We start from the raw sequence: 13,960 nt of genomic DNA on the forward strand, positions 1-13,960 counted from the left end.
AATACTGGAAGCACTGCTTCCGATGGTTTTCATTTTTTCCGAGTTTTTTTGTTGTTGAAGTTTTATATAGTGCGAACGTGACCCGAAGGTATAACAGTGCTTTACATGGGCACCAGTTGCATTACAGACCCATTCATTTTGAGGCGCGGTGATATTAAATGATTTGCTTAGTTATGATTTGCGTTTCTCGGCACGAAAGTGAAAGCAAATTTGGCGCGTCTGCTCGCGGCGCGAAAGTGAAAGCAAATTTGGGGTGCGCGTTGGGCGGGGGAGCGCATTCCAGGCGGGGGAGCAGACCCTTTGAAGTGCTCCCAAAAGCGGAGTGCATGGCGGCACGATGCGCGTGATTGTGCGCGTGCTAGCCATGCAATCCGCTTTTGGGAGCACTTTGAAAAGCCCCTTTACAATAGTCTCGCTTTGCGATCGCTTACGCGATAGCAAGGTCGAGACCTAAAAATGGAAGGACTCTAGGGAGACTATAAGGGACATTAAAATGACTAGCACACCACAGGAACTGACTGAATGGACACGGGTGGGACTAAAAGACGATGAAGGATGCGGGCGGACGAAAGATGCAAACAAATGGCTGTTACCCAATTCCTATCTGATCCCCATACTGACCATGACACACTCCCCTGCGCACATATGATCTGCCTCCATGACTGAGCTTGTTTCTAGAGTTTGGCACAATGACAGAATAGCAGACGCAGCGAAACGCCTGGTCCAACAATGCCTGATATGCCTGCAACACAACCCAGGGAAAGGGACTGCAGTACCCCGGGGAGGGTTTGGGGTCCCTGACCATCCCTTCGAAGTCCTTCAAATGGACTACATTCAGCTAGAAAGGTGCCATGGTCTGAAATACGTGCTCGTCATTGTGTGTGCATTCAGCAAATGGGTGGAAGCCTACCCCACTCGAGACAACACCGCCATCACTACTGCTAAGGTGTTGTTGAAGGAATTCTTCCCGCGCTACGGCCTTTGTCGAATTTTGTGGAGCGACAACGGCCCCCACTTCGTAGCCGAAGTTATCCAACTCATACTGAAAGGGTTGGATGTAAAACAAAAATTTCACGCAGTCTTCCACCCCTAATCTGCAGGTCTAGTAGAACGACATAACGCCACACTGAAACTCAAACTAGCAAAGATAGATGCCACTACAGGACTGAAGTGACCAGACGCCCTCCCACTGGCATTACTATCAATGCGCTCCACTCCTACCAAGCACCGCCTAACCTCTTACGAAGTCGTTTTTGGCCGACCCATGAATATCTGGGCCGCGCCAAAACCGGCGTCCATCCATGATGTCCCGGACATCTTAATATCTGATTACCTTCATAACTTAACAAAAACACTAACTGTTATCCACCAACAGGTGCAGCAAGCCATACCAGACGCATCCAGGGGCCCCGGGCACGACATCCAGCCCGGAGAATTCGTCCTGATTCGAAATTTTCAAAGGACGAAGAGTCTGGAACCTAGGTGGATGGGCCCCCGGCAAGTCTTGATCACCAGCCGAACTGCACTCCGAGTGGAAGGTAAACGAAATTGGCTGCATGCACATCACTGTAAAAAAATGTCACCGACTTTGACGACGAATGAAGACGTGGCCACCCAAGAAGAGCTCCTGAACAAAGACAGACCAACCTTGAGTTGCTACCCTGACACGGAGACACTCAAATTGGCTGAATTTCCAGATCCCACTGTGCCATCCAGAAAAGGGTACAACTTGCGACGAAAGGAGAGCGTCTCGACCTAGCAGGCCACTAGCTAAATCGACAAATCTCAGAGCGGTAACCAACACTACAAAGGTTACCAGGAGAGAAACTAGATAAGGCGTGTGGCCCAGCCAGCCATCGAGCCTCTTGAAGGTGATGGAAGCTCCCGACATGAAGGTAATGGAAGCAACCGGACACCCGAAGATCAACCGTAAAGACCCCAAGACTGAAACGCTGCATAGCACAAAGACAATTGCCCTCTTCATTGCTTTTCTCTTCTGCCTCCTTCTCTTGGCCACCTTCTGGGTCGTGGAAGAAAGTTTACCTGCCCATAAGACTTTGATACCCACCGTGCAGCCCACCACCAAGAGAGATCACTATCTCATTTCACTTTCGCCCCAGCTCCGGGAAAGACGCAAGGAGTTCTGGAACAACTCATTTGTACAGTTGCTGCACCAGCACAACCTTGCTGCCAATGCCACGAACTGCTGGATCTGTGGGCTGCTACCACATGCAACTGAACATTCTATCCCCTTCATCCCTTCGCCTTTTTCCGTTCATGGGTCCTGCCTTGCCTGGCTGATACTCTTGCAAGAGAGTTACAAGGACAATGCGACTTCTGGCGAAACCATTTCACACTTCTACAATGGGTTCTGGCTGAGCAAAACTCCCTTTTGCCCCTTGACATCCAACACCACCTTTCAAATGGACATTCCTACACAAGAACGAATTGAAATGCAGGTGTTTAACAATCCAGCCAGACCCACCTTCTCCTACCTCCGGAAACGAACTGCTGCCACTCTGACTGTGGCCCTCTCTGTAGTGAATGTCTCAGGCCTTGTCTGCATTGAAGGCCGTGGGAAAAAAACAGTGGGTCACAGCTCCTGCCTCATCACAAAGACTTTAGATACGGCTGATGCACCCTCCTTTGTCGCCTCCCCGAATATGTACTTCATCTGCGGAACCAAAGCCTACACCTGGCTCCCAAAGGGCTGGGAAGGCACCTGCTATATCTCTTTTATCCTTCCTCCTACATATGTGGCACCAGCAAACCATCACCGGCAAAGACGAGCAAACGATATCGAGCGAGCAGACTCCACTGCGTCACAGTTCCTTTGGGGCCCGATGGCGAACAGCCGTGCCATCCGACATCTGGCCCAGGCAGTCGAGACAACTATGAACATCACAGCCGGCATCCTCATGAACAACACAGCCGAGCTTCAGGCGGTCCGTTTGGTGGCTCTGCAAAACCGCCTTGTTCTGGATGTGGTTCTGGCGGACCGTAGAGGAGCATGCCGCATCATCGGATCTAGCTGTTGCACGTTTATTCCTGACAACTCGCCCTCAGTCTACAAGGCGATCGAACACCTCCACAGACTTTCCTCAGAGGTGCATCAAGAACAAGAAGGATGGTCGCTTGGGGGCTGGTTCTGGAGTACTTTAAAGGACTGGGGTTGGAAGTTGCTAATGATTGCACTAGTACAGATTCTGATCATATGTGGTTGCTGCCTGGGTATACAATGCCTGCCTCCTCTATGCTCTCTTTCGCAAACTGTATTTGCCCTAAGACTCTGGACTATAAAACTGAACATATGAGAACTTTGTATGAATCAGAGATACGTAACATGATGGGGATAGATATAGAGTGACAAACTGGCTAAATAATGTTCATAGGGCGGACTGTTAAAGTTCAGTTTGCGACGTGAACATTACCAGCGCCATTTTGTCCCTTCCTAGGCCTGTATGAGCGCGTAAGCGGCAGCCCTTTTTAGACACCATGGCCTCTCCTCGCATTTCCAGCCGCCTGCACGTCTCTCTGACCTCGCTAACATCCCCCGCGCCCAGGCAGCCCCCGAACTCTCCTGCTTGAGCCATAAACACATATTCAGCGCGACCCTGCCTCGGAGCCACATCCCGTGCCGAACCCACATACCCTTTCATCCCTTTCATGCGAACGGGCCCTTTTGATAACCTATTGTCCGAGCCGATCCCAGGCCATCACCTAGCCCTGCGGATGCAGTTTATTGCCCCCTAAAGTAGAAACTCGCCCCTCTTCAAAGGAGCTGAGCACACCACGAGCCGACCGATCGCACACATTCCTGTTCCCAGCGGAATGTCCAGCTGTGCGATAGCCATCACCTGCTGAGATTGGGGTGGGGACTTCTACTGTAGATACAAGTGGGAACGGGCCTGAAGTGGGGGATTCCAAGGATGTCCTTCCATACTTCAACGTGTCGTCAAGAATGTGTTGCGTGCAATAAAGCAATAAACCTGTGTATAAGAGGCCAGGCCACAGAGATGCGATAGAGCACCTCGAGACGATACCCTGTTTGTCCGATCTGACGTGTTCTGCTCCGGAGCAAATTAAAACCTGTTTCCTGCTTTCCAGTTTCCAGCGCCTGCCTCTTTATTTGATAATCATAGAATGGTTTAGAGGCGACTGACGCCAAGCAGTGTTCGAAAAGGTCACCCAGAGAAATCTGCTCTTTTACACCCATGCCATTCCAATTTAAACCTAGCTGTATTCAAATCAGCCTTGACCCTGCGTCCCATTGGAACAGTCCAGCCCGTACTGCCAGGCCAGGTTCTCCCTGGACTGGAAAACAAGCATTCTAGGAACAATTTCAGGGTTTCATCCCTCATCAGCCAGACTAGCTTGACTCCAGTAGCATGGAGAGCATGGGACTCACGTCTGAGCATACTCATCCCACTCGGGGTGACAAATGCAAAAAGAACAATTGAATTGAAGTGAAGATTCCTGCTCCTGCTGTGCCTTCCTTGATGTGGAAGGCAAAGAGGAAACCATCATGGGGGATGGCACATTCAAACAGTTCATCTATCCAGTCTGTAGAGCTGTCTGGAATGACTGCTCCTCTGCTTCCTTATGTAGAAGTTGTTTATGGTGTTGTCAATTCTTTGGACTTGACCAAAAGAGGAAGACATTAAGGACCAAAAAAAGTCCTTAAACTTCAAGACTTTTAACAGGAGAGATTAATCTGACCTGCCTCACAAAGCACCGATGAGATATCCCCAGTCTCAGCCTCCTCCAGTACGCTAAAAAGCACAGCACAGAAATAGCAAATTCCTACTATCCTGGGTAAAACATAAATCCCACCAAATTTGGAAGATAATAATCCCACTGTCTCATAATTGCCAATGGAGGCTGGACTGGGAATCATTTGGACAGACTGTCCAGTGTTCTACTAGGTTGGGCTGTAAGTAAAGATGGGCGAGCCAACAAATTAACAGGGCTAGCTGAACCAAAGCTGAGCATAGGGTCTGCCTTGGCTTTTAGGTCCGTGTCCTCAAAATATTTGCCAATTAATTCATACAACAAAATCACATATAATATGATGAAGTCAAATCGCAATTCAAAAAAGTGTATTTCTTTCATATGTGGTAGCTTGACATTAATACGTCCATTATTGCACTGCACTGAGAAGTCCTTACTAAAAGTGATACTTTTTCAAACGTGAACTCAGAAATACTCTGCCCCTGCCCCCATCCTGCCGACAGTGCTATTTGTGAATTACGAGGCAAGCCAGTTGTCACGTGAAACCTATATGTGGCACAGATTCTTGTAGATAGAGCAACATTGTAGTCTACTAAATCAAACATAGTATGTTTATGTACAACTGGTGTTCAAAAATCATGTTTTTGAAGGTGCTTTCTTTTTCCATAATGATGTAACATGTATTTGTTAAGCGCACGTTCACCACTACGGGTATCTTGGCGCTGAATAACAGATGTTTGTTGTTACCCAACTCAATGGTACTCCTTTTATTGACCTCAGATGGATGAAAGGTTGAGTGGACCCGCCGGGATTTGAACCTATGACCATGAGGTCAAACACAGGCCCCTGCAGAAGACGCATTAGTCCACTGAGCCACCAGACCTGGCTATCATGAAATAAAGGGAGCATTGGTAAAATAAAATCTTTGCATAAGATCACACAATTTGGTTAAGCGGAAAGCCTTGATTAATGCAAGTTTTCTGCTTTCATTCTGTACAAATCACCCACTAAATATGTATCTATTGTCTCTCCATTTTACCTCAAATGTTAATGCTTTGTTTTTGCATCTTTCTGCATGAAGGTAGAAGAGCGAGGGTGGTAGGCAGAAGCCACATGAAATCTCGAGTCGTCATGGGCTTGAGGCTCCAACAGAACCTTGATCGCAGCCCAAGCCTGGCTCGAACCTTCAGCGGCTTGCCCACCTCTAACTATAAGTATGTTGGGCCGTAGGCGCATTCATAGAGAACAGCCTGTCTATAGAGTATAGGAATACTGAACAAGAGTGAGGGATTCAAAGGCGCTCATCTCCAGGTGAAGCTCTTCAGTGGTCGTCTGAAATCTGGTCATGGTTTTTACCCATGGATGCGGTGTTGCTTGAAAGATGCATCTTCGGATCCTTCTGAGAGTGAAAGTATTAAAGACCCTACTGGGTTTGCAAAGGAATGAAGTTGCAGCTCGTAGGTCTATTGAAGGAGAAGTGTTTTCCTCTAGTCTTATATTTTCCAATTTCAAGCCTGATGATGGTGGAGCTCTTCATCTTGCTTCACATGTACACTAGGATGACTAAAAACCTGCATTGAAAGTTGCACAACACACTTTGTGTGTTATGCAGCCGGGCAGAGGGAGACAATGGAGTGGGCACATCGCTTTCAAACTCTTAAACCTCTAAACCAGTCAGCCTTAAGCATTATGGATTATTCTTGGTTTTTATATGTTCTTATGGACAGTGATGAGCCGGGCATCGTATCCATCAAGATGAGAGAGGACCAGTAGTTGTGACTTAAATAGTACTTTCTTTGTTTCTAGTTTTACTTTGGATTATGGACCATGTGGGTATGTGTCACGCAATTCATTTTTCACTATATTTTTTCAAGGAAGTGGGCATAGGCAAGAGGATGTCCAGTATTCTTCGAAAGGACTAGGATTTTGCAAGTCTTCAATACAGAATGGCTCAGAGGACCATATCCGATTTGAATGTGTCTTGGAGATCTTTGGATAGTTCAGTGAGAACGAAGATCAAATAGTGAAGATCAAGCATGACACATTTAGGCCAAAGATCAACGCCCTCGATAGACAGTAACTGCTTCTCACCATGACGCATCAGAACATCATCTATTCCTGCAGGTACGTGCAAGTAAGCATCCCGCTGGTCCACTGAATACAGCCAGGTTTTATTTTGGACCTGCGCCAAACTCAGCATCTTGAACATATGGAATGGGTAGAGCGGGTTGACATCATAGAGATTCAAGACTTTGCTCAACCCTTCACAATTTGTAACCCCTTCTTAGTACAGGGAGTAATATCCAGGGGCTGTTTCCAAGTCAGAACTGGATCCAATACTTTTAAGAAGATGAGCCCCTTCGCCTCTTGTCAAAGGTCCTGAGATTCTGACTGAGGAAAGGTATTTCATGATGTAGGTGGCTAGCGGAGCTGAAGAACATAGATGCTCTACACAACAAAGAGTTCCATCCATGTATTTGTAATACTTGGGTCATTTGTAAGAAGGGAGAAGGAGTATGCCCCCCCACAATGGAGTAAACTTCCTAACTAGAAAGTGAGGAGAGTAGCAGAATCCAGGTACATTCATTGGGTTTCTTTTATTCTTTGGAGACTGGTGGACACAATTGGCCTTTAACATGAAGTGACATCTCTTACAAAGGGGACATGGACTAAGCATAAGGAATAGGAGGCAATTACCAGAGGCTTGCATCAAAGAAAGGGTCCTGCCTTGAAAGACAGGCGGTACTACTCAAAAGAAGACTGCGGTGAGAATGTGCCGCCTGGATGCTGCTCTTTGATCGGGATCGTGCCTTTTTTTCACTGTCAGAGGACATTATTATTTAGGGGTTGAACGAGTTCTTCCCATCATATCAGAGCAAGACAATGCTTTGCTTGGGCCTTAAGCTTCATCTTCAAAAATGTCATCCATTGTATTCCTCATTGCTGAAAGCTTACAAACATATTAGCTTAACTCTGATGCAATGTACCATACAAAAGGGGAGAATAACTTGTATCTAAGGAGTTTTCTTTTATTTTAATTATTCATGCAATAGATTCATAAGTAAAAGTGAAAAAAAGACATAGCATGAAAATCATTATCACACAATCATTACATAATCTATCTATAAATATATCATACAAATATTATTAAAAGCACCTAACGCAAGCACCACCTCTCATTCATACTAAACTAATTAACCTTTGTGAGAGAAGACAATTTTAGGTAACACAATCTTATGATTAATCGCTAATCACACTTTTTTTAACATTGATTTGAAAAAGCTCATCTTCTCGTCAGCCATTTCGCAAGAAATTATCAAACATATATGCATAGTCTCAGCGCCTTAGTTTTTGTCTTTATAGAGGTAGCACATTGCTTTATGCCCTTGTACTTCGATAGCTTAACATGCTCACTGGTTCCGGTGTCTCATTCTAGTAGTTCCATATAAACCTGGTAAATATAATTTCAATTTTGTTTGTTGAATGGGTGGCTTGCTTGGCCCTCAAGGGTGGGTGGTAGAGTTAAAACCTGTGAACACTGTTTTATGGAACTCTCCAGGGAAATGTTCTCCTACCATGTACTTTAGATGCATGCTACCTGAGGTAAAAAATGATATGCATAACATGCTGTAGGTCAGCCATTAAATTGGCTTGATACTGCAAGTACAGTGATGCATCCAATCCAGGTGGTCTCCATGTGGAGGTCGCCCTAAGTGCATGGTGCAAGTAACCAGAGTGACAGTATTTTCCCTCCAGTAACCTGTCTGCAGGATCTATTTGTCATGGGTTGAAGAAAGGGGCATCAAAGGCACAGGAGTGAGGGCATCTTTACTGGCAAAACCCTCACCTGCTCCAGAATATCTTGCCCCGTTGAGTTGAGTCACTCTCCTTGCCCAGACAAAGGGGCGCCAGTCTGCAAATGCATTATGAAATTCAGTCAGTTGCTTCTTGTCAGTGTGCTGCTCATTGCTTCGGAGAGGACGAGCATACTTCCCTCGAGGGTGAGCGTCAGGGGACTCAGGCTCGGACCATTCCAGTGACCCCAAGGGATTGTACCAACGGGGAGAGTCATGATCCTCATGTGGGCACCCTCGGTTGCAGTCCTCTCCTCATTAGGCTCATACAGCTTCCAACTCATCCTCACTTATAGCTGAGCCCAGCACCCACATGGTGCAAGAGGCTTTTAATAGAAAGAATATTGTGGTAAGTCAGCCAGCTTGTGGCAAAAGCAAATGGAACAGGTCTCTATATCTCATGCTCAGACATGATCTCATCTCCCTGTAGCCCAAGAGGCATAAGAAAAATCTCAGATACAGAGACACTGAGTCTACCTCTTCAGCCAACCACAAATATTGTTTTGAGGCCTTTCAGGGGAGAACACGCCATCGTCCTCCTCGCCCCAATTCCAGGTCTGAGAATTCCAAGAGCTCCCACTGGAGACTATGGTGCAGACTGAAGCCTCAGGTCCTTTGGGTTAACAGCATAGAAAAAATCCAACAGAGGAGGGAAGAACCTTCCTAGAGCAGAGATCCTTTCAGGTCGAAGCCCTCAACCACCTTTATTTTCTTTATTCCTTTCTCCTGAAAAACAATGACAGATCTCACAGTCCTGGGCCAACATCAGCCAGCACCCATGCTGTTGATGTGGAGAGTCAAAGTTGGACTTTGGCCTCCAACATGAATGTAGGCATCAGGACGACAAAATGTACTGTACGTACTAGGTCAACTTACGGATCCCTTGACAGGTTGTTGCCTTGAATGAGTCTTCTTGGAGTGCGCCAAATGGTCCATTTAGGATATTCATATTCTGTTATTTAGTTACCGCACTCAAGCACTGATGAGAAATTGAGAATTCACCTTGGTCCACCTTGTGTTGAAAAATACGATAAATCTATGTCTTCTGGTAACTCTTTATTGGAAACAAATATCAAAGATCAGATTACAAATTCTGACTCTTCATGCAGGAATCGAATACAGGCCAAATACCACCAGCTGCCATCTTCAGTGACATAGTAATTCTGTGCACTAAATACCTGTTATAATTAGGGTTGGCTGTACGTTGAGCAGCATCGACCTAGAAGCCTGGTGTTACCATGCATGGAGTAGACACTGGGCTTTATCACTTAAAGGGAGCATTGGTAGTGCTTAGTTAAGAAACAGTATCTGCCACTAGTTGGTGCTGACGGCAGGGGCGGCTCCTCCGTTGCGCCAGAGTGTTGCCCCACTTAAAATCCCCCCTCTCCCCCCAAAGCCCCAGAGATGAAAAATAAAATGATAATTTATTACCATTTAATTTTTCATCCCCCGTCCAGGGCTGAGTGTCAGGATGGGGGCAGGGCCGCTGCTAAGTGACAGCAGCAGGGAGGAGGTTGGGCTGGCTAATGCACCGCTTAAAGGGCGCATGTCTTTTTGGCCGTTCTTCTTGCGACGGCCAGCCACGCATGCGCACTTCAAACCTCTCAACCCAGCTTTCTTAAAACAGCTGGGTTGAGAGTAAGTGCAGGCCTCCAGAGCGCTTTGGAGGCCGCTCCCACCAATCCTAGCGCTGCTCACATGCTGCATCTGAGTAGAACCAGGATCGCGCAAGGAAGCCCCAGCACCCGGTTCCAGGAAAGAAGAGGTATGTAGCGAGGACATCGCGTCTGTTTTTTTTGTATGATATCTTCCCCGCGGTTGCCCCCCCCCACCCCTGTTGAATTAAGCTGCCACTGGCTGCCTGGTATCTTAAGCAGTTGAAGAGCTAGAGGAGCCCTATTTACCGCCTTAGACGGTGGCAAATGATTGTTTGTCGAAAGAAGTTTCAAGGTATGTGCTCCTTTAGGCATAACATGAAGCAGCATTTTTTGACATCACTAAAGTAAACAATAGAACATAACAGAATAACATACACAAAATAACACAGCACAGCAGATCACAGCAAAAACAGACAAAACAGAGCACAGCACAACAACTGCAGTATAGCACAACAAAATCACTCTGCAGTATTGCAGCACAAAAGCGCAGCAGATCACCAAAAAAAAAACATAACACATAAGCAAATTAAAATGCCACATAACAAACGTACCCATACATTCTTGTCCCATTAGCACCTTGAGAAACCTGTTTCCATAAGAAGGTGTTAAAAGGTGCTTAAAGGAAGGGTTGTCTTAACTTACCGCCAGCAATATGACGTAGCGCCAGTCAAAAATGTTTTGTGATTTGGCCCCAGTGTTTTCTCCTCTATTGAGCAGGGCGTCTGCATACCTAAGGTTAGCTACGGTGTTACATTGTTTCACTTATCACTTTTTGTTACCGTTAATTGTCAATGTCAGGCCTCTCATAACACAGCAGGACAGGCCCACAGTGAAACTAGAATGGTTAACTTTTTAAAAAAGCCACGTATATCTGAGGCTTGGTCAACAAACCTTAGCGACAACAGGGTCTTTTTTGCACACCTTAAAATAAAGAATCCAGCTGTTCAAAGAAAGCGACAAACTGACCAAAGCAAGGGGGATTCCTCATGGTGGGACATTGAGATATATGTTTAATTAGCTATCGTTTCAATTGTGCATGATTAATTACAATTGAAATCTAGCATACAGTACAGGGTGCCAAGACTACACCCTTCCTGCCCAGGTGTGCTGACATTCAGACACATAGGATACGTGTTAGAGCCCCCTCATCCTGTGAGGGATGTTATCAGACAGACACAGGACATCCATGCCCCAACCACCCTATTCCTCCCAGGGATGATATCCGACAGACATAGGGAATCAATCAGTGAACCACCCTGACCATGGCCGGACTGGCCTGAGCGGGCATCTGGTGTTTCCCCTGGAGGCTGGAAGGGTAGGGCGGGTTTTGCAATGGTGGGGGCTGGTTTTGTTACACGGGGCCGGTTTTGCAGCGGTGTTGCAATATCGCCCCCAGTAACTAAAGCAGCCGTGCTTCACACTTGCACAGCTCCCCCTCCTTTCCCACGGGGACTGGTCCGACAAAATTGCCAGGGCTGCTTTGGGATCCCAGTCCAGTCCTGACCATCACAAGCACGTCAACATGGCGATGAGCAGAATCTAGTGATTGCTGCTGTACAGTATCAGGGTATCCATGGCCTGCTTCCCTCCACCACTCAGGCCTGCTGCTGTATAGATCAGGGGTGTCCAACGTAGGTCAAGGAAGAGCAGATTGGCAGCCGATTTTCAGGATAGGCACTGACTATGTAAATGATTTCAATATAAATCCATTGCATGTGAATTTGTTATTTGAATATTCTGAACATTCAGGACTTCAGGATTCAGACCAGCAAGGCTTTGGAGGAAGAGCGTTCAGCTCTGCAGCTGTTCTACTATGGAATGAACTTCTGCCCAATCTCAGACAAACAGACAACTTTTTACAATTCAGGAAGAAGCTTAAAACATGGCTCTTTCCAAAGGTGTAATGTAGACTAGCCATTCTTTACGAATAATCGACATCTTTATGGTAACATGTGCAAACAGTAGAACTAATGTATTTCAGTGCCAGGGTACCCGTGGGGTGACAGTGTGCTTTATAAGACTATATAACATAATATAACATTTTGCTTAGATCCTGGATACCCTCATGGGTGATTAGCCGCACTCTACAAATTCACATAACATAACACAGATCCGGCGCTCCCAATCTCCTCTGGGCACATCTGGTTATAGATACCATGTATGGAATCCAGGACAAAAAGACCTTCTACAGTTGTTTAATACAAAATGATGTTGCTATATTCTTTGTTAGCCTGTTTTACAAAGCAGTGTGTATGTGGGCATACAGCACACGCCTGAGACAAAACAACTCAGATCAGATGACAGAAGTGCAACAATGACTTCAAAAGAGTCCAAGGCTTCAGACATAGGTGGGGAGGGAGAGAGCGCCCCCCCCCCTTCTTGTAGCTTACAAACTTAAGAGGACGTTGAGGCAGGTCGGGTTTCAGAGCCCATCAACTGTAGGATCAGCTTCCATCAGCTCTTTGATGAACTACTGAAGAAAGAGAAAAGCATTGATAAAGCCAGGAAAGTGTGGCCTACTCTTCACAGTGAAGCACTATGGTGAGTTCAGAGTGCAGAAGAGATTTTTGTTTTGGTGGGGTTCAGAGTGCATCCAGCAGATATTCGCAGAAAGCAGTATTCTTAAAGTCAACACGCTGTGTGTCACAGAAGAGAAACAGGAGCTCGGGTAGTATGAACGGATGTGCAAGTGTACATTTTACAATTCTAAAAATCACAATGTTTATCAAACAGACTCGTAGCACTGATAGTGTAAGAGAGCTGGGGATTAAAACCCTCATAACACGACGTGCACAAAGGCGGACTCTGCGTTCTGATCAAGATTACAAGTCGGGTGTGAATTGCGCTTCGCATGAATTTTCTCCACTCAATTTTCACCAGGTAAATTCCTGCACAAATTGTATGGGCAGAAAGCAAAAATTCCAGGTTTGCCCTCATTAGAAGGAGGGTGGGATTAAACACTCACAATTACAGCGTTGTTCCACATTCTAAACTTTGAAACATGGAATGGTATATATCGTAAATGCGCACCCACTAATTACTGCACCCTGAAGTATCACAAATTGTGGGTGTGGGGTTTCCGACCCAAATTTGCGCCCGGCTCGAATGAGCCCCTTGCGCTGTGGCTGCAGATCTCAGCATAGGGGTGAGCCCAGAGTACACGATTTAGTGACAAGTGCATGTTTGTTTGCAGCGTCAAATAGGTGAGTGAGGGCTGTTAAATACCGCGATACTAGTAGCCACCATAAAATAACATTTATGGGTATATGGTAGATGTCAGGTATTATCTTAACCCAGTTTAATAGTATTCAGATCATTCATCTCAAAAGGATGAATGCCGGGGTTGGTTTAACTAGGATTTAAACTGGTGACTGACCATTGGTACTAGACATCAACAGCAAGCACCTACCACACTGAGCTTTCTCCCTGGCATTTTGTATAGAGAACGAAATTACTGGGGAACGTGGTGCAATAAATGGAGTCTTGTTTGGATATGTTTAGGCACAACAGGGTATCCTGAGAAATGTGATTGTTGACATCAGGGGCAAGAAAGTGTGCATAAAAGCAGTTGAGAGTCACAAGAATTATTTATTTATATAGGCATTTTATGTAGTGCTGTGTGTCACCTTGCAGTTGCGTTATAACCCTTTACAGATTGGAACTTACACTCTGTGTTCATGGGTAAGAAGTAGTAGGATTGTCTGATATACCTTAGTC

The sequence above is a fragment of the Triturus cristatus genome, chromosome 1_2 (assembly GCF_964204655.1).
Source record: "Triturus cristatus chromosome 1_2, aTriCri1.1, whole genome shotgun sequence".
NCBI lineage: Eukaryota > Metazoa > Chordata > Amphibia > Caudata > Salamandridae > Triturus > Triturus cristatus.